Consider the following 27,433-nt stretch of genomic DNA (forward strand, 5'->3'; position numbering starts at 1 on the left):
GAGAGAGAGAGAGAGAGAGAGAGAGAGAGAGAGAGAGAGAGAGAGAGAGAGAGAGAGGGATTTGTTGTTTGACATCTTTATGAATTAATTGGTTGATTCCTGTATGTGCTCTGACCTGGCATTGAACCAGGAAATTTGGCATACCAGGATGATGGTCTAACCAACTGAGCTACCTCGCCAAGACCTAGAATCTATTTTTCAAAATCCAAGTCAATTTATAATTTTAAACCTGACTGACCTAATTGATTTGCTATCTCTTTCACCTCCCAATGTTACAAAGTGACACAAAATAAATAATTTTAGATTTAGCAATGGCACTGTTTTTCTAGCTTTGAAAATTAAACCACAAGTATATATAAAGAGACAGAAAATTATGTTGACACTTTGGAAGTAAAAAAAAAAAGGTAAAATATATAAGTCCTCCATTTGTTGAATTCTATTGGGCATCTTCAGTATGTTACTATTTTCTATTTTACTATCTGAAAACAAGTATCTCTTTAATCTCTATATCCAGCATATTAACAAAGTTTCAATTCAAAATGACCAAGAGCTAAAAGTAGAAAGAATAGTGTATTTAAAAAAGAAATGTTTAAATCTTAGTACTGCCCAATGGGTAAAAACATTTTTTTTTTGTAAAATAACATTTTTTTTTTTACTTTGCTATATCACTGGCATCATTTTGCAATTAGCAGTTTGTTACCATCTTCACATGCACAGTGAGCCTGGAAAGAGATTTCCAGCCTCGTGTCTTCCATTCCGAATTCTCAGATGACCATATTGTGCTGGATTATAGAAGATGCATGAGTGAAGAAAAATGAACTCTGTCAGATTTTTCTGCTTTGAACTGAGTCATATATTTTCCCTGTAGCCACACACCAGGTAAACCAGAAGGATAGAATGATTTGTCATTTTCTGCTCTGGTATGTTTAATTTCAGACACCTTTTTACTGTCTGAAGAAACAATTACCTTTTGTTTTAAAATTATAATGTAGTAATCAAGCCTTTGTAGGGCCTGAATAAAATACAATGCTCCTTGTTTCATTTCAAGGAGCATTGCCATTTGGCTAGGTTTTCAAGTAATGAATTCTCTTATTCATCACAGTTGTTGATTAAAATAGGTCATGGTTTTTATCATTGGTTATCCCATTGTAAACACACAACTTTAATATAAAAAGGGAATCAGCACCATGGTTCCCACAATAATTCCTAACTCATACATCATTGATGTCATTTGGAATGTTAGATTTAAACCTTTAAGTACTGAGCTCAAATGAAAATTTTATATTAGACTTCTTATTCATCATTAGAACTAAATTGCAAGTATAGTTCATGCAGGTAGGACTGGAGTTTTCATTACTGCAATATTTCTGCAAAATTCAGAATGGTCTAAAAATGATCTTCAAATTATTTATTAATATATTCACAACCTTAGAAAGCAACTCTTAATGCCAGTGGTTATTTGAACTCATGGATTATGTCTTAATTTGAAAAGGTCTTTTGTCTATAATGAAACTTAAGCTTCTGGATTTGAGAAAAATAATAATTAAATTAAAGTTTCTGTTTATTACAAAGATGTATATTTAATATCCTATTTCAGTATGATTTAATTTCACTTTGTTTTTTTGTTGTTGTTGTAGCCTTGCTTTGCACAGAAATTAGTCTTATAGAAAAGAAAGAAGGCAAAGAAAGGACATTTTCCTAATTCAAGGAATTTGGTATTTTATCTAGTTTGACAGTAAAGTAATAAAGTATTTTGATCCACTTCCCAATAACAAACACTATGAAAAGTATACCATGCTCTCAAAGAGCTTTTAATAGAGTTATACTTTTCAAAAGTACTGTTTTAATTCTAAAAGTTTGCCTGTTTCTTTCTTTTCTTTTTCTTTTTTTTTTCCCTCTCTATAACTGTGACCCAGAAAAGTTTGCTAATCTATATCTTTGAACAAATAGCAAGCCACACCTGTTCAGAGAGACCCCCATGCAGGAGTCTTGGAAAGGGTTCTTATTTTACTCTTCAACATGTTACACATTTATGCAATATGAAGGAAGGAGTCAACAGTGAAAGAGGCATTTGATAATATTCTTTGAATCCATTGATAGGATAAATAAAATCACTTAACTAAAACAGATTTATCCCCCATTGAAAAGTTGCATTTTCTTCACTCTGCCTGTTTTCACATCTGTATATTTAAAGACTTGAGCCCAATAATATATAGATATGGTTTCCTATTTTACATATTTGAAATTTTTGTTCAAGATGTTATATACAGCACATACACTAAACATTGTCCGTGATCCAAATGTGAAAATATTTTGTCAAGTTGTTCACGTTATTCTCCTGATATGTCTAAATCTCAATTGTATCAATAGTTATATCATTCCCTACATCTTGCTTCCTGCTTACTTTTCTAATCAATTCTTCCAGACGTATGTTTACTTGATAAATCTTTCAAAGAGTCAGTGTTTGGTATTATTAACCCATACTCTTTGTTTCTTTGATTTCCTTATTATCAATTATATTTTATGCTTATTTTTTCTTCTTTTTTGTTTGAGGTTTAGTTTGTTATATTTTGTAATTTTTTATTTTTTTTAACATATTTTATTGATTTTTACAGAGAGGAAGGGAGAAAGATAGAGAGCTAGAAACATCGATGAGAGAGAAACATCGACCAGCTGCCTCTTGCACACCCCCTACCGGGGATGTGCCCGCAACCAATGCACATGCCCTTGACCGGAATCGAAGCTGGGACCTTTCAGTCCGCAGACCGACGCTTTACCACTGAGCCAAACCGGTTTCGGCATATTTTGTAATTTTTTTTTTACTAGAACTGTCAACTCATTAATTTTAGTTTTACATTTTATTAAGTATGTAACATTAATAAAGATTTTATTGATTTTTAACATTAACATTTAAATGTATCCTAAATATTTTAGATGTAATATTTATTGTTGTTCACTCTAAATATTTAAAAATCTCTACTACAATATATTCTTTGACCCATGCATTATTTAGATGTGTGATTTTTATTTTGAGTTTCTGAATTTCTGTGAGTTTTTGGCTTTTTAAAAAATTTTAATTATATTAATTTAACTGTGTGATTGCAGTTTGTAGGCTACTAGATATTTTTAATTTATTCAAAATTCTTTTTAAGCCCATTTTAATTGTATAAAGGTTGTCAATTTTATTCTAGAGCACCAAAAATACTTTCAAAGTTAATAGATTAAGATACAGACATAAAAATTTTAGCAGGAGGAAAAATGAGTGTCATCAGTAGATTAATTCATATACAATAAAAAGAATAACAAAATTGCCCAGGAAATTTATATCTGTTCTCTACTGTTTATAGAGATAATATATATATATATATATATATATATATATATATATATATATATATATATATATAATTAAATTTATTATAACCTTGTGCTTAAAGAAAAATATTCCACAAGCAGATTCTCTGTATTAAATAATTTGGGACAGGTTACCTCTTGACATGATATGAATGTACACATACTTCAGAAGGGAAGCACATTCAATGGGTAGGCCTATAGAGTACAGGCTTAAATGTCTGTCAAAGAACTCCAGGCCCATGCCTGTACTAGTCAGTATAAACATAAAAGGGTAGCCAAGGAGTATTAGACATCTCCTTTGAGGGAACAAAGTTTGCATAATCTAGGTTTATATTTCCTTTCTTATAGTTCAATCAGAGTACATGATTAATATTCAATGACATTTATCTCCTTTTAGTTTGTTTTTTAATTAGCCCATTGTAAAGTTAGATAAGGCTTCATTATATCTCATAATTTAAATGCCATAAACATTGACAACATAAAATTATAATATTATAAAGTAGCATAAAGTACATGGTGGAAAAATATGAGGCTTTAAAGAAAAAGTGAGTATTTTCCTCTCATTTTTCATACTGTAAAGTCACTCAGTAATATATTATTTTAGTGAATCAAGAAAAATAAAGACCTTAAAGTTTTTATTGCAACCACTAGTCATTTTTTTTAAATTATAAAACAAACAAACAAACAAAAACAAAAACCCCACATAATTTCTAATAGAGTTGGGAAATGTGAGGAGAAAAGACAATGTGTTGACTCTCCTAAATTTCTTATTTTGTATACTGGTAACTTAATAAATATTGTTAAAAGTTGGTAATTCCAGTAATTGGCATGTATGTGTGTTTGTAGATGTCCATATCTATAACAATAAAAGCATAATTTACTAATTAGACTGGACAGCCGAATGACCTTCTGGACATCATTCCGGACAAAACTACCACGGCAGGGGCCGAGGCACAGGTTGTTAGGGGTGTTTGGGCAGGCAGGCAAGTACTTAGGGGCAACCAGGCAGGCAGTTGGAGTGGTTAGAGGTGATCAGGCAGGCAGGCAGGCAGAATGGTTAGGAGTGATCAGGCAGGCAGGCAGGTGAGCAGTTAGGATCCAGCAATCCTGGGAAAAATATCCAGAAAGAAACACACCAAACTAATAGTGACTATTTGGGCAGAGTTTTATTTCATATTTCATTTTATTGTTTATCTAAAATTTTTACCAGTACAATGCAGATTATACAATACAAACTTTTATAGAAGAAAAATGAGATCCTAGATAACAAATGGAGTTGGCAATATAGATAACCAACTAATTTACTTTGAGCCTCCAATGTTCAGGTTTTCAACTCTGTGGGTATAGGAATACTCTGTCCCTTGCCCACTGTTCTAATCCTGGGTGATCCCTAAACCAATAATAAAATGTTTTAAATATTTCTGAAATGAATTACTAAAAGTAAGCAGAATTTTTAATATAATATGTAACATATAGTAATACACAATTGTTTGAAAGCACTTCTTTTACAAAATAATCTATATAAACCATTAAGAATTAATAGCTTTTAGTAATTAAAATTCAAAATTACTTCAATAGCAATGTGAGTGATGGCTGATGGAAAACTTTTTTTTTCTATTATTTTCTTATATGTAGCTTCAAAATTATCCATTTGTACACAAATCCCAAATGTAAATTAAAAAAATATTTAACAGTTAACTTCAAATTACTTTGGTTCAAGATTAACAAGGTTAACAGCAGAATATTTTTATCTGTGGCCTTTATATTTTTTCAGTGGCATATATATGTATTTGTTGTTTATGTTTAATCTAGATTGCTCTAAAATTGTTAATATATTTTCTAAAGATTCTTTATTGTCATTCTTCATATCAGCAAACCAACAGCAGGAATCTTGTCTTACTTTTAGTTTTTAGTATACTATTAAAAAGAGCAATGGTTTCTGTTGTAGGTCCTATCTACAATGAAATTATATTGAGTACAAGAGTATTATATATTATCACATGTACTTCCTCAGTTAATTTCATTGTGAATGTGCTAGAACTCATGCAATGAAGTCATCCTGAATATCTTCCATAGACAATAAGCTTCAGTCATGACCAAAGTGAGGGAAAGAAAGCATATGAACATGAAGCATATGAACACAGGTGACTACCTTGATGGCTATGATTTCTGATGGTTGTCCATTTCCCTTTAGGGTTTGAACTAAAGTTGAAAAGAAAAGTAATATTTAAGATGCTGGAGCTATTTCCCTGTTTTGCCTTGCTTTGTATAAATCAGTGTGCTACTGGCAGTGTTGGCACTCCACAGAATGATGGTGATCATAATGCAGAAACTTAGAAGATGAGGTCTGGAAGTCTTCAGGCAGAAGGGATCTTGGTCAGCTGTCACTGAGCATCTGTTGTATATGAATGAATGGAAGTGATCAGTCCATTGCAACACACAGAGTTAATTCTTCTTTCAAATCTGATATGATTATGAAATGGATGATGGAGGTGAGAGGAAAGTTAGAAGAGTAATGATTGGTTTCAAATGGAAACATTAAGATCAGAAGGAAAAATTCAATCATTTTGTTTTGTTATAAATAAAGTTATCAATCCACTAATAGATTGTTGAATGACTTGTTTAAATGCAAGGATTAAATATAATATTCATGAAATATGATATTACATGTCTTAGTTTCACATGCATAATATGCTAGGAAAAATAACTCCTTGTCTCCATTGTAGAAATGAGATATAAGTAACATATTATAAATGTGTCCTAGTTCGTGGAAGTGACAGCTAATATATGTACATATTGGCAGTTTGCTTAGCAGATTATCATTTACTGTCATATTTTTAATTATAATGTAATAGTTCTTTGTCTTTAATCTATTTACATCATAGACAACAAATATATTTCCATTAAGCAAAATCTTTATTTATCATAAGGCAATTTTACCAAAAGTGTTACATGAAAGAAGAAACCAAACTAGGAATCATTTAACTTTTGAATTTTCAGACTACTTGACATCTTGAACAAAATAATGAAAATATTTTATTTTCACTGATATTTGCAACATTTGCCTTCCCCAAAACATTTATATTTTGTATGTTTACTTAAACATGTCATTATTTTACCATTAATTTTGTAACCGTGCCATGAAAATTTGAGTAGACGTAAGACATATATGTCATATGTATAAGTAAAACTTAAGTCCAAAGGATGGTAAATATTTCTAGTCAGCTCTGAATGTAGGAATCACCTCTACGGTTTTAACTCTGGTACATACATCTCTAATTCATAAAGGGACTGTTAAAGTAAACAGTCCTACTGACAAGAAGAGGTTATTTGTAGAATTAATTCTGCAAATGTGGGTTGTGGAGGAGGAGGGTGGAAAAAGTAGAGTATGAGCTGAAACCGGTTTGGCTCAGTGGATAGAGCTTTGGTCTGCGTACTGAAAGGTCCCGGGTTTGATTACGATCAAGGGCATGTACATTGGTTGCGGGCACATCCCCGGTGGGGGGGTGGTGCAGGAGGCAGCTGGTCGATGTATCTCTCTCATCGATGTTTCTAGCTCTCTATCCCTCTCCCTTCCTCTCTGTGAAAAATCAATAAAATATATTTTTTTAAAAAAAGAAAAAAGAAAAAGTAGAGTATGATATTCTGACTGACTTTTAGGGAGAAACTGGATATGTGATACTTTTCTATCATCTTCTATTGGAAGAATAAACATATAGATAATGTTTACTAATGAAATTTAGTTTTAAATATTTGGACTGGATTGTCAAGTGGATGGTATAATTAGCTGTTATTAATGATAGAGTAAGATTTTGAATTTAGCATAATACAGTATTTGTCCAAAGTAAATGCCAGTCCCTATTAAGTGACACATTCAGCTTTATTTTAGAGACTTATTGTAGTATGAAGTAAATATAACCTCAGTAGTGTTACTTTTTTACTTTCTCAAATTTGAACTCACCATCACACCTTTAATCTCCTGAGACCCTAAAATCACATAGAGACTATTATTTCAGTGTCTTTAAGAAAGACATCTCCTCACCTACAAAATGCTTTAATCTACATGACTGCTTAGTTCTTGTGCTTCATCAAAATAACCAACATTTATTGGACATATTATGTGGTAATGCAAATAACCAAAGTAATTTACATGTACTAAGCCATTTACTCCTGTGTACATCTCTATGAGAAAGGTCCTGCTATATCTGCAAGCTTACAGATAAAAACCTGAGGCACAGAAAGAGGAAGAAACGTGATCAAGGTAACCCAACTGGGAAGTGGAAAGGCGATGTTTAAATTTAGTTAGTTTGACTCCGGAGACTTTGCCTTGAATCTTAAACATGATGATTTGGTATTTTGAAATGCAGATGCTTCTTGGAAGGATTATCCTAAATGTGGTTATTAGACATTATTTATCCTTCACAATGAATGACACAAAAAAAAGACTGATGGGCATATATTTGACATTGGAAGAGAGATGGGTCTTTGGGGAGGAACACAAAATCCTTACTTCACAATTTTGATCAGAAAAATATGTGAGATTGTCCTGTGCTATTAGCCACGTGGATCCCAAGTCTGAGAAGTAAGGTGCGGTAGGCTCTCTTCACCTGTCTAGTTCAACAGCATTAGGCCTGCGCAGTTGAAGAGACCCATCAAGGAACCAGATGCCTATGACCACATCTGCTTCTTTCTCTTGGGCCTGACATCTGTGACTTCGTAAGGGTAAATTTGTAATTTGGCAGAATATGGTTGCAGAATAGTTTTGTAGAATGCTCTGCAAGCAAGTCATAAGACAGCTCATATTGTGGAGTTGTATATCTTAAACCTACGTATATAATTTCATTAACCAATGTCACCCCCAATGAATTCAATTTAAAAAAAAGAAAATTTCTAATGGAGGGAGGAAAGAATTTGAAAACAGTGATTACAGTTATTAGACATCAATTCTTTTTCTACATTATATTACTGATAGGAGATAGTGTATGTTTCTCTGTGAATGAATGAATGAAAAGATTGAGAAAGGGGAGAGAATAATGATGTTTGCCAAGGAATTGGTCATGTGTTTACTATTATCTATTATGAGTGAAACTATTTTAGAAATTGAATTTTTGACAATTGACTTACATAGAGTTGATTTTATATTCTCAATTAAGTTTTAGTCAATATCAAATTTGAAACCTCAGCAGCATACAATTGATTTGTTGGTTTAGATAGAAAGAAATCTCACTGAAGATGTTCTGTCTGTGATAACACATAGACACTGAAGAGATCATTTTTTAAATAAATCCATGTTTTCTGACTTAAGAATTAATAGGTTGGCAGTAGAGATTTATATTAGTTATATAGCAACATTTGGGAATAGTCATTCTCCTGCACTTAAATGTAATAAGGCTTAAATTATTCCAGGAATATATGCAACATTTTAAATGTCTCTATGGGGAGAGAGTGGTAAAAATGAAAAAAACTTGGAAAATTATAATACTCATAACTAAGTTTCCAACTATAAGTTTTGAATGTTTATGGCCATTTAAGGCATTGCACTATCTTCCAATAGTACAGTAAATTTACCAGGAAGATGTGAGCAGCATATTAAAAACAATTTTTTGAACAATTAAGTACCCTTAAAACTGGCTTTTACGAAAACTGTCAAGTAAAATTTTAAATGCAGTTTTCTCCTGATGCAAATATACAGGGATAATATCAAATCTCCAGAACAACAATCAGTTAGTTGTCTCTCCTAAATTTTGTTTCAAACCAGGAACACATGTGATCCCTGTATTAAAACAGAAAGTAAAAGTAATCTTGTCCAAAAGCTCGAGTTCATGTATCTAGTGAACAGTCTGTGTTAGATGAAAGAAACATGTGTGTTTTTAATTTAGAATTCTCTGCACAAGGTTGCTGACATTATCAATTTTTGTCACTTATAGGATATTTTTTAATTTTGTCTATCTTTGATAGGCAAATTGATTTTTATTGTAATTTATGAATGATTCTTTTTCAAATATAAATGATATACATCTAGTTTCCAGAAACTAATACCTAAACTATAATAATTTTTAAGGAAGCATGCAACCTAGGTATATTATTTTGCCTCAGGCTTGTTAACAAATTAAAATATTCATTAATATTAATTATCAGACAACTACTGGTAATGAACATTGTGAACAAAGGTGGTTTATCATTATTACATGATGATGGTTGGGAGGATACTTCAATTAATCTCTCAGTTGTAATCATGTAGGCACATTTGACACAAAAATCATCTGAAGGAGCTGAGGGATGAAAATGTGATAGGTTAAGTTTCAAATTCAGTTACTAATAAATGTACACACTGTATATATTTTTGAAGTAAGGGACCACTGATTCATTTGTTTGAACTGGGAGTGGACCTTCTTTAGCCAAAACAACTATAGCCCAGGAGACTGTTCTCATGTGGCTTATTGCCATTTTTTAATGTTACTTGCTGTTCAAAATCTTAGTACCCCACATGGACAGTAGTTCAGATATTCTATATATTTTAGCATTTTAAGGTGGGTTGTAAAGCTATAACTTTCTAAAATCTCTCAATTACATTTGAAAATGCCATCCAATTCATATCTATGGCTTTCTATGCACATCAGTGCCTGACAAATGGTTAGTAAAAGTGCAACCATGGGAGAATCCTAAATGTTTCAGCAGTTACATGATCCTACTTGTCTGATCACTGACTGGAGGGAGAGCTAAGTGAAGCGGGTGAGTATGGGTAGCAGAGAAGGCAAATGAATATGAGATGGTAGGAAGATTGGATACTGGAGAATATTGAAGGCAGTGGTACTTTAATTGTTTTCTCTGTGCACGTTTAACCAACAACTATGTCTATATTGGCATTTTTCAGTCATGAAAAATACCATGGTTTAGCTACCCAGAGATTCTGGAGTATAGAGCATCATAGAGTCTACTTGAATTATTGTTTTCAAATAATCAGAATATAGCAAATCACAAAGTAAAGTTACAAGGGCCATTATTTACTTACTAGTGAATAAAACAGTCGGGCATTTTGTATCTTTCTGAGTTGTGACTTTTACAACTTTTAGAGAGAGTAAAATGTCTCTAGTTATGGCTAAAGGAAGGATTCAACCAGATCAAAAGCTTATAAGTTTTACATAAAGAAGTCTAATGTAATGGCTCTCCAGCTTCTCTAAGCATATCAAATGTTGCTAAAAAAGTAAACTTACCAGGGTCCCATCACCAAAGAAACTGATTCAGTAGTTCTGGTGGGATGAAACACTTGGCATTTTAACAAGCACAAGTGATCTAAGGCATTGACCATATTTTAAGATGCCCTAGTCCCGGGCTGGTCTTAAATTCATGTTATTTGAATAAAGTGTTTGGGAAATGGGAAGAGAGAGAGGGATGAATGGAGAGAGAGAGAAGAGTGAGGAGAAAGGAGAAAGACAAAGAGAGAGAGAGAGAGAGAGAGAGAGAGAGAGAGAGAGAGAGAGAGAGAGAAAGCAAAGAAAGAGAAAAAAAATTGGAAACATCCTTAATTGGAAGGAAAGGCAAAGTTATTTATTAGATTCTCAAAGAGGCCAAGATACTGTCTCTTCTTTATTTAAATACTAGAGGCCCAATGCACAAAATTCATGCACTCGAGTGGGGGAATCTCTCACCCTGGCCTGCACCCTCTCACAGTCCAGGAGCCCTTGGGGGATGTCCAACTGATGGCTTAGGCCCACTCCCCTTCTGCTGTAGAGGCGGAAGAGGCTTCCACCACTGCCTCTGCACTCAACAGCCGTGAGCCTGGCTTCAGACTAAGCAGTGCCCCCCTTGTGGGAGCACAGTGACCACCAGGAGGCAGCTCTTGCATTGAGTGTTTGCCCTTGGTGGTCAGTGCACATTATAGCGACCAATTGTTCAGCCATTTGGTCAATTTGCATATTAGCCGTTTATTATATAGAATGGTTTTTTTATATTTCTGCAAATATTTTTGCTGTGTCTATTCCAAACTTTTAAAGAAAAAGTTAATTCCAACTTCATAGGATATCATTTGGCTACACTGTTATTTTTTTTAAGTGTTGGTAAATGGTGAATAAAGTTAAATCTAGACTTCGTAATATAAGTGGTAGAATCATGCACTGTCATTGTAGTTTCTATCAGATTCAGAAAAAAAGTAATTTATTTCCAATTGTAAATGCTCATAGGTGACAGAAATGTGCTATTTTCTCAACATAGAAATTAATATGTTGAGAAAAGGCTTAAAATTAGCTCTTCATATAGAAATGCTATTAAAGAAAAGCTGTAAATTTAATAAACATGACAAATAATCTTTCACTTCATGAGATGATCATATTTAGGATTGCATATGTATACTAACTAATGTCATCTAATATTGTAGGGAAAAATGAAGGTTCTCTTTAGATCTCTTCCAGAATCTCTCTTAAGAGGACACTCTTTACTTTTCAAATAGGAAATGGATGAAAATATCTGTCGTAGAAAGCCACCTTCACTGCTGGCCAGTGACCTAACCTGACCTCAATGGAAACAGACTCTGGTTGTGGCTAAAGGAACAAAAGAGCATTTCCTTCCACTCCCCCCACTTCCCGTTTTTTATTAGCCTCTCTAGAAATATATATAGTGCAAACGAGGCTTTAATTCATTGTCTTTGGTATTTTTGTTGCTCTTTGCACCTGATGCTTAACAGAGGACAAATTGCAATTTGAGTCTGTATCAAGAATTCCAGCAGGGCGAAGCATCTGATTCAGATAAATTGAGCACACATTTGAAAGAAAGCCTTTCTTTCTAGACACGGCTGACTTCACTGCTAGCTGTGATGTTCAGCAATAGATCCGGAGGCTGGGAGAGAGGAAGTGCTGACCAGTACAAATGCATTTCAGGGTGTGAAGCATGAAGATGATCAGAAAGTCTGTCTAGAACATGTCTGCCTAGATTTTAGTGGAGATCCTTCCTTTTGTATCAAATAAAGTAACTGTAGTATTTAATAAACTAATATGCACATTAGCAGGTGCCTCTTCAGGGATATTATGAAGTTGCATAATTATATTCTGCCACTATTTTTATCTTCTTTAAATTCCATGCTTTTAAATACACGTACTTATGCATATCTGCTTCTGATTTCAAAACCCCAAACTATAAATTCCATGAAACTAGGAACTGCATATTTACAAAAACATAACGAAGTACACCTAGTTAGTGACCTTTTATTGGAGGACTGAATACTTCTCAGTTTGAGAAGCATGGGAAGTTAAATACAACTAGAAAAACAAATGAGACCTGGAAGCTGCTTTGAGATGAAATTTGGTGCTTACTTGAGCTTGGGGTTTTCATTTTTTTTAAGTTTATATTTTTATTGAGGTATAATTGACATTTTATGAGTTTATATTTTTAATTTATATTATTGATAGTATGACAGATGTACCTTTTTTGTTGAGGTGTGTTAGTTTCAGGTATATACCAGTATGTCCGCTATCTGTGTGTATTGCAAGGCTAATGTATGGTTAACTAGAAGTTTGTACCTTTTGACTCCCTTCACAATGCTGGTCCACCTCCAACTCCCCGCCTCTGGAAGCTTCCAATCTATTCTCTCTATCTATGAGCTTGAGTTGTTTGTTTGTTTGTTTGTTTGTTTTTAGACTCCACATATAAGTGATGTCATAGGTATTTGTCTTTGTCTTAGCTAGGAGGTTTCTGATAGTTCCAACAACAACAACAACAAAAAATGAGAACTGGTTTGGTTTTGCTCTGATTATCCAATAAAAGAGGTAATTGAGATGAGAGATTTAACGGATTCTGAATTTTAAAAATGTATCAAGCTGGAATGTAATTAATAATATATATAGTTTTTTGTATGGGTATTTTGTATTCTTTATGTTTCCTCTATAAGCCTCCAATTAAAAGGGAGAGTGTGGAATTAAAAGTTTACTCAGTGAGGACTTGGCATTGAGACACCATCAGCTGCAGAAAGATCTCCATCTTTGTTTCCTAGGATTTAGCAAAACACCTGGCACGTCAGAGAATCTCAGTAAATGTTGCTTGCATTGAAAGATCTCAATCCCAATTAAATGGCAAGCTAGAGATAGAGCACTGGTTTTATTTTTCCAAAAGATTGTGTAGCCCCACTACATACACACACACACACACACACACACACACACACACACACACACACATACACACATCATGAGATAAAAGCCATATATATAATCTGAAATTTTAAAAAATGCTACCTTAGAACCGTGTTTGGACTCCAGTCTTGTTAGTGTATCAGGACAAGCTCCCAAATGGGTCAAGCCTATGTTGCTTTTCATCTGGTAAAACAATGGTAGAGGCCCTGGGACATGTATGCCTCGCTGTTTTAGGTAATGAGTGATATGCCTAACCGTGGTCTTTATTCAGCCAGGAACACTGGGCACATTGTTTCGGATATAAACATTTTAAAACTTGGGTGACATTCAAATAAAATGTGAAATATGTATTATTCACAGGACCTTTCATTTTCAAACACTCATGGTAGTTAAGTGGAATTTGTGAGAAATAAATCACTGAATGGCTCCTTTGGTTTATAAAGTAAATAAAGGAGGACTGGTTGGATGAGCCACCATGAGGCAGTGAGGCAGTGCTTGCTGCCCTGAGAGCCACTGGGTAATGGGATTGGAGAGTGTGATCGCGTAGGCTGTGGTGTTAGAAATTGCCTCCCTCTCATGAACTGAGAGAGGCTGGGGTAGTCCCTGGTCTATGCTAAAGAGGCAGGAGGACAATTTGGTTTGACTGATTGACTGACGAGCCATTCAGTCTAAATTGAGCATGTGGACAATGGAAGTGTCTTTAATGTGCCACTGGTGTGGGCCTGTGCAAGTGATTGAGTAACTGCGATTTGGACGCTATGTAGTCTGAACTGAAACAACCCCCTCCCCCCCCCCCAAAAAAAAAAGCTAGATTTACAATGGCTTCTGTACTGCCTCTGCCATCTTCCCTTTATTTCTGTGAGCAGACAGGGGCCCAGGAACATGACTAAATGACCACTGGATTTGTCCAGTGATGTCTTGGCAAAACAAAGGATTCTTTTAGTTTGAGAATATTTTTTTTCTGCTACTAGTACTGTAGAAAAGTCTTTCCAGCTGGTGTGTGTGTGTGTGTGTTGTGTGTGTGTGTGTGTGTGTGTGTGTGTGTGTGTTTGTCCCCTGGGGCTCCTTGGTGCCTTGAGGCTCAGAAGAGGCCCCACCACATAGGATTCATTAGCATTTGGGGTGAGCCCAAGTGGCTTCAGGGTCATCAGAATGATGCTTTTCTCTCCCACTGAGGCCCTGCAGCTTGCTTCAAGCATTTTAGTGGGTGGTTTCTATTTGGTGTTTCTCAATGTAAAGTTTTGATCTTGGTTTTAAACCTTCTCATCTCCCTAAGTGTCTGTAGTTTATTTCTCTGCATATGGGCTTTTATTTGAATAATGTCTCTTATTCTTTGGCAGATTTGTCTTTTGCTCTTTATTACACAACGAGACAGAGAGAACACAGGAAAAGTAGGTGAGAGCAAAAGTGTGCCAGAACTCAGAGTCTGATGACATGATGTCACCCATTCCATATTACTACAACTGACAACCAAAGGTCCGGGCTGCCTGTCACTACTTGAGCCATTTCAACAGAGACAGGGTTATGAATCATATATGAGCATTCATTCCAATACTGCCAGTGGTATGGGAGAGCAGTAGGTCATCCATAAAAAATCTGCTCTGCACCTCACCATAAGCTAGCTGCTTATATTGGGTAGGACCAAGATTATACGGGAAGTAGGCGAAAGGGTATGCCAAAAGAGCAGTTTACAGGTAATGCTAGAGATCTGCAAAGGCGCATGAGTATGCAAAGGGTTAGGGGTCTTCAGAGGACTGGCTACTCTGGTTTCTGCAACAATGTTGTTAATCATTCCATGAATGTTGTTCTTTCTCTATTAGAAGCGAATCTTAACACTTTTTATGCCATCGACCCCTTTGGCAAACTGATGAATCCTGTGGATCCCTTCTCAGAATAATGTTCTAAAGGCATAAAATAAGCTGTATAAAATTGTAAAGAAAACTAATTATATGGAAATACAAAATATTTTAAATATAAGGTTTATGATCATATGAGCATCCTTATTGACACAGTGAAAATAATAGCCAATGGGTCTGACAGCAGCCACCATTTCCAAGTAGTAATGAGCATAAATAATTTTTTGGCATATGTGTAACAGTTAGAATGAGATATGAAAGTATCTGTGCTTTCTATTCATGGTAAAGTCACAGTACTGCTAACACTATTGTGGTTTAATGACTGCATTCAAAGTGGAACACATGTACAGTTTTAGTTAAAGGATAGTGATGATAGGCATGTAATATTTTTCCGTATCCTAGTTCAAAGATTGAAGTTATGAACTGCATTCATGAGGCAGCAATAATAACACCTCTACTGTAAGAAAAAGGAAAGATTTGAGACTAACAGAATGTGCATTTTGAGTAATAAATTTACACAAATCTGTCCCATCTTTTGCTCATTCCCTTTTGTGAGTAGTGGTGTGTTTTCAAGAGATAAGGGAAAGGAGGGACAATCTGATTACAGCTAGAGAAAACCTAGCCCAAGGCCTAAGCCAGTTGCCCTTTTTAATTAATGGATTTTTTAGTGTTTAGAAGGTATGTACACTAAGGCAATGCAGCTAGTCATGTTTAGTAACTTTAGCGGGCCATTTAGCTTTGTTTTTCCAAGGAAATGCAGTATTTGGGTTCTAAACCATGCCCCATTGGTTACTCCACAAGCTCCCTCACTTCCTATTAGACTTTGCCATCTAGTACATGCCCAGTGCAAGGAATAGCACAGAAGGCGCTCAGTAACTGCTGACATAAATATGTGCTTTGATAGGGCAGTGTTCTGATCTCAATGTTTGTATTGCACTCAAAACTAATAGGTTGAAATCCTAATCCCCAAAGTTGATGCTATTAGTAGGTGGGGCTTTTGGGAAGTTATTAGGTGAGGTGAGGCCCTTATGAGTGGGATTGGTGCTTTCATAAAAAAGACACCCCCACCCCACCCTAACTGATTAGGCTCAGTGGATAGAGCCTTGGCCTGTGGACTAAAGGGCCCAGGTTCAATTCTGGTCAGGGGTGCATGCCTGGGTTGTGAGCTTGATCCCCAGTGCGGGGAGTGCAGGAGGCAACCAATCTATGGTTCTCTCTCATCATTGATTTTTTATCATTCTCTCCCTATTTCTTCCTCTCTGAAATCGAGAGAGGGAGATAGAGAGAGACCCAATAGAACTCCCTAACCACTTCCCATGTGAGGATAAGAATGTTTCTGTCCTAGAAGAGGATCATCACCTGACGATGCTGCCATCCTCAAACTTCCAGCTTCCAGAACTATAAGAAATAAATTTCTGTGATTTTATAAGCTACCCAGTCTATAGTATTATGTTATAGAAGCCCAAAAAGACTAAGACAGGAAGTATATAAGTACCCAAACCCTCAGCAATTGTTAGTTCTATACAGGATAGGAACTTTCAGCTCCCACTTCTGTCTAAGCTTGGCAGTAGAATCTGTGTCTGGAGCTGTAATTCATAAAATCCATACTCAAGTTCTGCCTCTGGACTCTAAGCATGAATTTCCTTTATGCTTAGTCTAATCACTTATAAAATATATATAACAAAAAATACCTGCTGTGCCTTCTAAAAATGTTTGTTTGAAGCATCAGATGAAATAATACACCTAAAAACCATTTATTGGAAGTTGTGAAATGCAATGCATATGTAGATAATAATATGGTATTAAAAATACGCATACTGAATGTTGTACAACCAAATAAAATTAATGTGGCAAGAATTTTTATTTATTCAAAAATTTTTAAAGGCACAGTTTGTTTTTTTTTAAATGAGAGCACATTTTGATTTTAAACCTTTCATCCAGGAATATTCCTAATAATGGCATGAATTTTTATATAGTAATGCTTTCAGTATGTTTTATTATATTAAAAGGATAGAATCCTTAGATGTAAGAAAACCTCTGACTCTAAAATTGTATCAAGATGTCAGCATTTCAATTGAACATCTTATCTAATCTAATGACACATTTTTATTTGCATATGATTAGCAGAAACACAGATATGACTTTGTAAATAAAATCTAACTATATAGTAGGAACTTAGGAGATGCTTACAAAAAGTTTAGTGCAGCCAGGCTGTGGTAGATAAGAGTCTTTAAAGCTAATACATGCCTTAAAACCTCTCCAAAAAAAATCCCTGAGAAAAATTTTGAAGATAGTGATTGATGAAGGTGATAACACTCTAAGTATAGTAACAGTGATAAAGAGCTGAAAAATCAAATTGATTCCCCTGGAAGGTAGTAACATATTAAGAAATGTCAAGTTGGTAGGGGTTCTTCAAGGAAGCAGGATGTATAATTTTTGAGCAGTAGGTTTTAACGGCCATAGAAGGAGATAATTTTGACAGTGTATTTATGGTGGCTGTTCATCAAAACAACTTAAATCACTTTTTCCAAATACTTTTTCCCTTTTCATATCTCAACCACTTGGTATTTATAGCCCATAGTTTAAAACATTTGGGGACTTTCATTTTGTTTTTAAATGAATTAGTTGATTCTAAGTAATTAAAATAATGTTCAAGGGCTTGTTTGTTTGCATGTATCAAATGGAAGCAACACCTTTAATTTAGAATAATTAACAAATAGACTAATGCTAAACAACAGTTGGTTGTTTTTTTTTTTTTTAAGGGATATTGTTGGTTTACATTGCTGTGAAGAAAATACAGAGTATGATTTTTGCTAAAAATAGTGTAATTTTTAAAGCTATTATATGATTCCAGAACTGAGATAGGAAAACAGAAGATAAGCCTGGGGCAACTTGTGTTGCCAGGAAATATAAAAAGTGCTAAAAAAATAATAATATAGCATATCCAGGAGGCACAGTAGTTAACCCGAAAGAGCTCCCAAACAACACAATCAGAAAAACTTAAGCAACAAAATATGTAGCAAAAATAAATGCATAAAATAAATAAATTTTTAGATTATACACCAAATTTAAATATTTATGAATCCATACTGACACAAATACATAAGTGGATAAATACATGAATCTGATTGAAGTCACAACTCTTCTTACAAAAAAATTCTAGTCTATAAATGTGGAATGAATGAGGGAAATAAGGAAAGCACCATTGGAAAACCAAAGTAAGAATTACTTTAGTCATCCACTGGTGGATGCTAAAATTGGTGAGTTTAAACAGAAATTTTGCATAGTTCCACGGTATCCACCTCCCCAAATGTGTAATTACAAAAAGAAAAATGATAACATTACAATGGAGAATCCTGACAGAGACTACATTAACCAAGTGATCAAGGTTAAATCACCAGCCAGCCATCTGATATACCCCAGTGTGATGCACAGAGAAGGGCTCATCATTTCTCTGGCATCTTCCCCAATAACATATAAACTCATGGATCATGAGAAAACATTACACAGACCCAAATCATTGGATAGCGCATGCAATAAAGCTTTCCTTTTCAAAACTGTCAAGTCATAAAAGATATGGAGAGATAGGAAGAGTCAGAGATTGTAGGCGATCAAAGCTCTGTGACAGCTAAATTCAATACAGGTTTCTGGACTGGATATTGAAGCAGGAAAAAAAAAAGGAGAACTGTAGGTGTTGTACTTTAGGTAATAGTATGACACTAAGGTTGATTTATTCGTTTTGAAAAATAGTCTATGGTTATTATGTAAGATGTTAACATAAAGAGAACCTGGGTGAAGGATATGTGGGAACTGTACTGTTCTTGCAACTTTTCTATTAAGTCTAAAATTATCTTAATGTAATTTTTTTAAAAAGCTATTATAATAAAACTTACATATACATTAGGGTAATGTCAGACACTTACATAACAGTATGTACCAGGCACTGTTTCAATGCTTTAGACATATTAACTCATATGATGTTTATAGCATTACACAGATGCTATTAGCATCACCACATTAAAGATTAGAAAACTGAAGCAAAGAGAGGAAAGTGTTTTACCTGGTGAAGATAGGATTTTAACCCAGAATATTAACTCTAAAATATGTTCTTTTAACCCCTGTGCAATGGTCTCCAAGATAAGTGATTTACCTGTGAGATATATTATTCCCATAATGATATTACCTTTGCTTTAAACGCCTTGGGAATTACTTGAGAGTTTGTAGCACATCCTTTTGAACCTCCTGAATGTTAGCAAACATTTGACCTTTGAGAATATGCTTGGTCTTTAAAAATTATTTAGGGCCAAGCAAGATAGGTAGCTTGAAGTAAAACATAAGGTTTAAAGAAAGAAATAGGTGTGGTCATATAGTAATGACTCCTGTTTTAGGATGCATTTTATTTTTAAATTTCAAAGAAAAGCTTTTCATTACCTTACTCTATTAAAATACATGACATGTGTACACAGTTTTGATTATTAAACTTTCTATCATGAATATTTTCCTTAGCTGTAATTACTCATCTGCATCACTTTTAATATTTAACTCTATGAATATATTAGACTTTATGTAATCAGGTATCTGTATTTAGATATTTGGTTTTACATTTTTAGAAACAATTCTTTTATGAAGATCCTTGTATATGCATTTTACATCATGTTTTTCATGCGTTCATTTAGGCATTCACCCATCCTTTTTCTCATTCATTCACCCATTCAAATATATTTATTTATTTTTGCCTATCAAGTACCATGTACTATTCAAGGTGCTAGAGATACAGCAGAAGGCAAAACAAGTTATCCCTTGCCCCTAAGGCTCTTATAATCTTTTGGATAAATTATTGGAAGTAGAATTGCTAAGTCAGTAATTATATGCATGTTTATATGTTTTGACTGACTGGCCATATTGCTGCCTAAACAATTTGTGGCAGTTTACATTTACATGACCATCAGTAATGTTTGACAAAGTCCTGGTTAACTGATTGTTAATTTTTTCTCTGATCTTTATATTGGATAATTTCTATTGATCTATCTTTAAGTTCACCAAATCTTCTGCTAGTTCTAGTCAATTATTAACCTTATCTAGTAAAAATTTTATTTCAGACATTGTAAAGCTGATCATAGTTTCTGTACATTATTGAGCATACTGGTAGCTATAATAACTTTTTAAAATCCTTATCTACTCATTCCAGCACCTTGGTCACTTCAGAATCAGTATTCATTAGTTGTCTCTTTATTAACTATTGATCATGTTTTCTTATTGTTAATGTTATTTGGACTAGATAATGGACATCATGAATGATAATGTAAAGACTCTGGATTCTGTTATATTCTTCCAAAGGAGATAATATATATATATATATTTTTTTTTTCTCCCTCTAAAATCTGCCTGTTTGTGGTTGTTGTCCAGTGACTTTAAATATTTTGTATATTTTCCAGACCTTATAGTTGTCATTTTGGAATAGTTGTTCAAATAGGAGCCATTTGGCCATGATTAGAAACCTAATTCTTTGTAAACTGATTCTTGAAAGGATTTCTCAAGTGTATTTTATTTTGAAGTGCTTTCAGTGTCAGAGTATATTTTGAAGACAAACCATTGCTGTGCATACAAATTCTTTGGTTTTTGTTTAAAATAATTACTTTGTAACTAGAGCATATAGATAGGTAGATAGATAGATAGATAGATAGATAGATAGATATAGATATAAATAGATATACTATCCCTTTCTTATTTTAAATCCAAATAATATGTTTGATAATCCAAGATGGTTTCCTTTCTCATGAAATTAGATCAACATTTTTAAAAATTATAAATTTACATTGCTTTTGCAAGGAATTCTCTGCTATGTATTTGACAAGCATTCTCAGGAAGAGAGAGGACTAACTATAAATAGATACTTAAAAAAAAAATAAGGCATAAAAAAAACTGATAAGAGGGATCACCTACAATTTACAACTTTGTTTTTAGAGCCTAATTCCTATTTCTGGACAGGCTCAAACCACCTATCCTAGCCTTAAAGTTTTGTCCTTGTATGCTATTTTAATGAGGCACAGTAGAATATAGATGGTTTCAGATTTATGGCGTGCCCTACATCTGTTCATAGTGATCTTCAAATAAGAAGAATAAATATAACTCTTTCTGTGCTATCTTCTCATACATTGTTAACAGAGAGTGATGAGAAGTACTGATTTAGGTTACTTTCCAAAGGACATGCATACTTTGGAATGAGTTGAAAATTTTATACCACACATACCCATAGTACAGAGAGGAAACTAAAAGGAAGTCTCCTACATATGTGCATACATAGGAACCTAGACTCTATTTATATACTTATTTTTATCTCAAACTAGAGGCCCAAAGCATGAAATTCATGCATGGGTACAGAAGGTCCCTAGGCCCTGGCCGGCAATCATGGCCTTTTGGGGCCTTCCAGCTGCCGGCCAGAGCCTCCCTTCCCTGGCTGCTGGCTGCTGGCTGCAGGCCATCCTTCATTCCACACACCACCCCCTGGTGGTTAGCACACATCATAGCAAGCAATTCGAACTCCCAGGTCTCCCTGTAGAACTCCCAAGAGGACACTTTGCATATTAGCCTTTTATATATATATAGATGTATTAAAACAGATGAACACATATATAATTTACCAATAAGTTTCAGATAAACTATAACAATGTTTATGGATTTTGTAGATCTTCCCTGCAGGGTCTACCAGATATCAATGTTTTACTGTGAAATCACATTATATATTTTCTATTTCCCTCAATTTTATTATTTAATGATGTTCTTACAAACAATTCCCCATACAATTTAGAACAATACTACTCAGATACAATACTCTGTTATTTTTCACAAATACATTATATCTATCTCATCTGAAACACTTTAAATAAATGAAATTGAAAGTGTTTATACTAGATACAGTAGGTGACTGAGAAGTGAAAAGAATGGCTAAGTCATTAATTGTCTCTATTAGAATTTAAAGACAAGGGGAACATGTTAAGACATATTATTGGAAAACATTATAGTGATATTTGCTTTAATGTTATTCAAGACATAAATATTCTACGCTACATAAATGTCCACCAGTAAAGAAGAAACCAGGCAAATTATTATTAACTAGAGGACTGATGCATGGATCCACGCACCAGTAGGGTCCCTCAGCATGGCCTTCGGGGATCAGTGGATCTCCATGCCGCCACAGCCCAGCCTTTTCTGCCAGCTCATTGGGCTGCAGCCCACTGTCCATGTTGATCCTGCACAGGGGAGGAGCTGAACCCAGCCTGGGTGCTGTGCCTCTCCCTCTCATCCGGCCCTACTGCGCCTGCCGTGAGGTAATGTCCATGGGAGAGACTCACACCACAGCTGTGCTCACCAGCCGTGAGCCCAGCATATGACTCCCATCTGTCCACTGAGCAGTGTTCCTGCTGTGAGAGTGCACTGACCACCAAGGGTCAGCGCCTATGTTGAGCATCTTCCCCCTGGTGGTCAGTGTATGTCATAGCTACCAGCCGGAAGGTCATCCAGTTGTCATTAGACAGTTGTCCGGTCACTTAGGCTTTTATATATAAATAAGATCATTGTACACCCATAGACTGTTATGCAGCCTTTATAAATAATGGTCACTTGGACCTTGTAAGGTCATGGTAACATGTTGATTGTATTCATCTAAGTGAAACATCAGCATATAAAATGGTACAACCAGTATGATTATAGTTAGGTAAAAGAAGGACATTTACAAAAAGAATATGAAATCGTAAGATTTTATACATTATGCAAGAGAAACCATGAGTAATTTTTGTCCTCCTTTTCTACTTGTTGAATGGACTGCTGGAAAAATATTACTTTTACATGCAAATATACACGTTAAGGTTAAAAATTAAAAATGCAAATAAAATTGCATCTTTAAGCCTAGAAATGCTCTGATATGTATTCTAAATTTTTAATTTTCTTGTCAATTTTACCAATTATTATTTTAAATTTTTACGAAGACAGAGACTATTCAGCAGGGGGCAAATTTCCAAGCATCTGTCTGGTTCTCAGAATTATTATAGCTCTTAAATTATAAACTGAGCCTTTATCTATATATATATAAAAGCCTAAGCGACTATCACAATCGAATGGATGACTGAATAGGCTGGGTGGGGTGACTAGGTTGGCAGGGGTTTAGTGAGGGATTATCAAAGGACTGAGCAGCAGGCTGTGTGGGGCAACCAGGTTGGCGAGCATAGCTGTGGCATGAGCCAGCAGTCAGACATCCCCCAAGGGGTCCCGGATTGGAGAAGGAACAGACTGGGCTGAGGGGAACCAACCAACATGCACGAATTTCGTGCACTGGCCTTCTAGTTCTGCATATTAGGCAAAATGTGTTAAAAGCAAAAAATAAATTTAATAATGCTTTTTACCAATACAGTTGAAAATATGACGAGTATAAAAATCAAAATGATTGATGAAATTCTTTAGTTATATAAATAAGACCCTCATAGGAAATTCTTGGAAAACGAGTAGCCTTACAACTCCCCTGGAAGTATAATATGTTCATAACCAGAGACCACTGAAACCAGTATAAATAGTCATCAATTCACATGCTTTTCCATCACCACACCACCATTCCCCTCAGACCATAAAATAGGCTAACTAGGAAAGTTTTGCCACCAGAATCCGTCTTGATGTGTTCAGCTTCCAGCATGTAAATCAAAATTGGAAGTCAAAATTCATCACTGACATTTTTTCTCTCTCAAAATTTTACTTACTGAGTTTAGAGAGAAAGAGGAAGAGAGAGACAGTTTTGTTGCTCCATTTATGTACATTCATTGGTTGATTCTTATATGTGCCCTGACCAGGATCAAAACCCCAACCTTGGCTGCCATTATTTTTAAGGCATAGCTTATTTATCTCATCTGAGACAAAGTGTGTTTCTTTATAATCTTGGAACACTGCTTCTTTTGAAAACTAAGTGACTTGCTGAAGGGCAGCAGCTAGTCAGAGACTGTGTCTGACAGAAAACCCGAGTCTCTGGACTCCTGCTCAGTGCTCTATCCCATGCCTTATGTTGCTCCTTAGGATCATTTTAATTCTAATTTCCCATGGTTTGTTTTAAAACACAATCATTTTTCTAAATATATATGCTAATGAAATGTATATTTTTCTTTCTAAATATATGCAGCTATGAAAGGGATTTTCAAGGCTTTATCATTATTTTAAAAACTTGTTTTTACATTTACCAATCTGTCTTTAAAAAATTTCACACAGATTTAAAATAAAAGCAACATTTAAAAAACTACTACTTTCACCCCTACCACCATCAATAAAATACAGGTTCTTTTCAAGGACATTACTTATGAGCTTTAATTAAAACTTTCAAAGTGGCCTTTAACTAGTATGCTAACTGTACCTTTTATTTCCTTAAAATAATGCAGATATTTAGCAACGGTAGGAAATGCTTATTGCAAGTGACAGAGAACATGTTGGTGTATTGTATGTCATCCATACATATGAGTCAGGGAATAAAGTCTTTGTAAGTGCAATACCCTTTTTATTCTATTCCAAGAACTCTTAATTATAAGCATATCTGAGCCTCCTATCACAAGAATAATTCATTTAATAACAGATATCCTAAAGCAAAATAAGTTATTGGACTATTTGTAAATGTAGCAGATAAACTAAATAGCACTGGATTTATTTTGTGTTATGCTTATTTCATATGTGTTTGCTTTTAAACATATAATGAGTGCATACTATATGATGAAATTGTATTAATATGAATATTTGATTCCCCCAAATTCCTACCTAAAATAATAGATCAGAGAAAAGTTTATTATGATGTATGTTTTCTTCCTGCATTATGTACACACATGAGTTGTTGTTTCTAGGTGTTCAGAAGGTATTAGAATTTTAGGAGTATTTCAACTCTTCAGTGTCCCAATTAAAACCAAAACTGAGCCGGTTTGGCTCAGTGAATAGAGTGTCGGCCTGCGGACTGAAAGGTCCCGGGTTCGATTCCGGTCAAGGGCATGTACCTTGGTTGCGGGCACATCCCCAGTAGGGGGTGTGCAAGAGGCAGCTGATAGATGATTCTCTCTCATCTATGTTTCTAACTCTGTCCCTCTCAATTCCTCTCTGTGTAAAATCAATAAAATATATATATATATTTTTATTATATATATATATTTTATTAATATATAAATATTATTATATATTATATATAATAATACAAATAAATATATATATATATATATTTAAAAACTGAGAGGTCCTAATTTTTACCCTTTTTGTCATTTACACATGGAAGGCTCACCATGTACAAGACATGCACAAAGACAGGGTTCTCATGATTTCGTTGGCAATTAACTGCTTTAGCAGGAAACTGTCTGTTGTCAGGGGTAGAATACCACATTTCAGACTAGCTCTAGAAAATTTTTGTGTGTATTCACTATTTGCATGCAGACTGATTTTGAAACTAAAATTGAAGGTTTCCAATTTTATACAGAATGACAGCTACGTATTTCCATAAATGTATGAGCATTTTGATATGAAGCTGTTATTTCTCATCTGAAGTCATAATTGTTCAGTGTGAAAGTAGGCCATGGGAATGCATAATAATAATAATTTGCCTTTTTGAGATCATAGCAATAATAAGCATAATTTTTCAGAGCTGCATATAAGCAAAAAAGAGATTTGCATGTAGGCAGCATGACAAGACAGTTACTGGAGGAAGGCGGACTGTGAATTCCTGGCAGGTGAGTTACCCATTTTTGCAGCCATTTTACCTCTCTTCCCTTCCTGCATAACTGTAGCCTTTAGCCAGCTACCTGCCACTGCTTTACGGGAGACTGTGACAAAGAGAGCAAAATAGAGGTCGGTGTAGGAATCCCAAGGGGTTAATGCCTTTTATTATAAAGCTCAGTGGCATAACCATTTAGTTGTGACATGTCCTTTTTAAAGCAATTTGTTTCCTTTTAGAAGAATCCATTTCTCTGGGTTGTCAAGAAGTAAAAAGGTTTTTTGTTGTTGTTAAATGATGTTTTAAAATTCTGTCCAATATATGTTAAAGAAGGTAGCTAGGATGGTTGAGAGTGAAAGACAGTGATACATGAAACGGGATAAAAGAACATGGCAAACATAAGGTCTGGCAACAGCTGTGATAGTTGTTTGGCTGCCAACAGCAGTAATAAGGACTAGTTGTGCTGGTTGAGAAAGCTGTTTAATTCAGATGCATCCAATAAAATGCACACCCTTCAAAAGAGATATGGTGAATACATTTTTATTTTGAGTAGCACCATCTCTAACTCCAGTCTTGAGTGACTTAAAAATCATTTCAATTCTTCAGGCTTATAGGCATAGAAAAGAATATGTCAAATTGTGAAAATCAGTAGAGATTTTTTTCCAAAAATAAAGGGCTTACTGGTTGTGCATATGCATGTGTGGGTGATGTATGTGCTTCATTCGGTAAAATTACATGAGTTCATTTGGGCTCTGTGGCATTTTCTGGTGACCCACAGATTATTTTCAGATACCCTCCTTAGGGAACAGAGTAGGAATCTGCAGTCAAAGCCATTCTGGTTAAGATTCTATATGTATTAACCTGGACTGTGAGAGGAAATCCCTTAATAAGAGTGATAGTATCATTTACACGGGGCTGGGGGGCACTTGTCATGTAATCAGACTATCATAATGACCCTCATTCCTGGGACCTACCTCTGCCCTCAGTTGTTTTTCAGACAATGGTGAGAGGTTTTGCCAGAACTACCCTCACCTGCTTGTCTGATTCCTGGGTGATCAACAGAATGCATTTGTAAAAAGGCTGCCTGCATTGGCGATGCAGCCTGTGCCTTTGGTACAGAGATTCTCTCTAATGCAACACCTAAGTGGCCTTTATGGATATTGCATTAGCAATGTTCCCACACTGTTCAACTGCTTTACTCTAGAATTCTTTTCCCTGACCCCAAGCAAATGCCTTCCGGATGTAAAAATGTGTGATAGGCCATCATTTATATAATCCTGAGAAATACAAGGAGATAGCATTGGAACCAAATTGTTATTGCACTCTGATCTTGAAGGAAAATTGATTTATCATTATGAAATAACAAAGTACTCTTAAGGCTAAAA

The 27,433-nt window shown here is 34.7% G+C and overlaps 1 protein-coding gene across 8 annotated transcripts in view; it reads left to right on the forward strand.

Annotated features, from left to right (window-relative positions):
- Nucleotides 1-27,433, forward strand: part of NLGN1 (neuroligin 1) — an 806,764-nt gene that overhangs the window by 408,099 nt on the left and 371,232 nt on the right. The gene's annotated exons all lie outside the window — the stretch shown is intronic.

The sequence above is a fragment of the Pipistrellus hanaki genome (assembly GCF_964339955.1).
Source record: "Pipistrellus hanaki genome assembly, chromosome: 2".
NCBI lineage: Eukaryota > Metazoa > Chordata > Mammalia > Chiroptera > Vespertilionidae > Pipistrellus > Pipistrellus hanaki.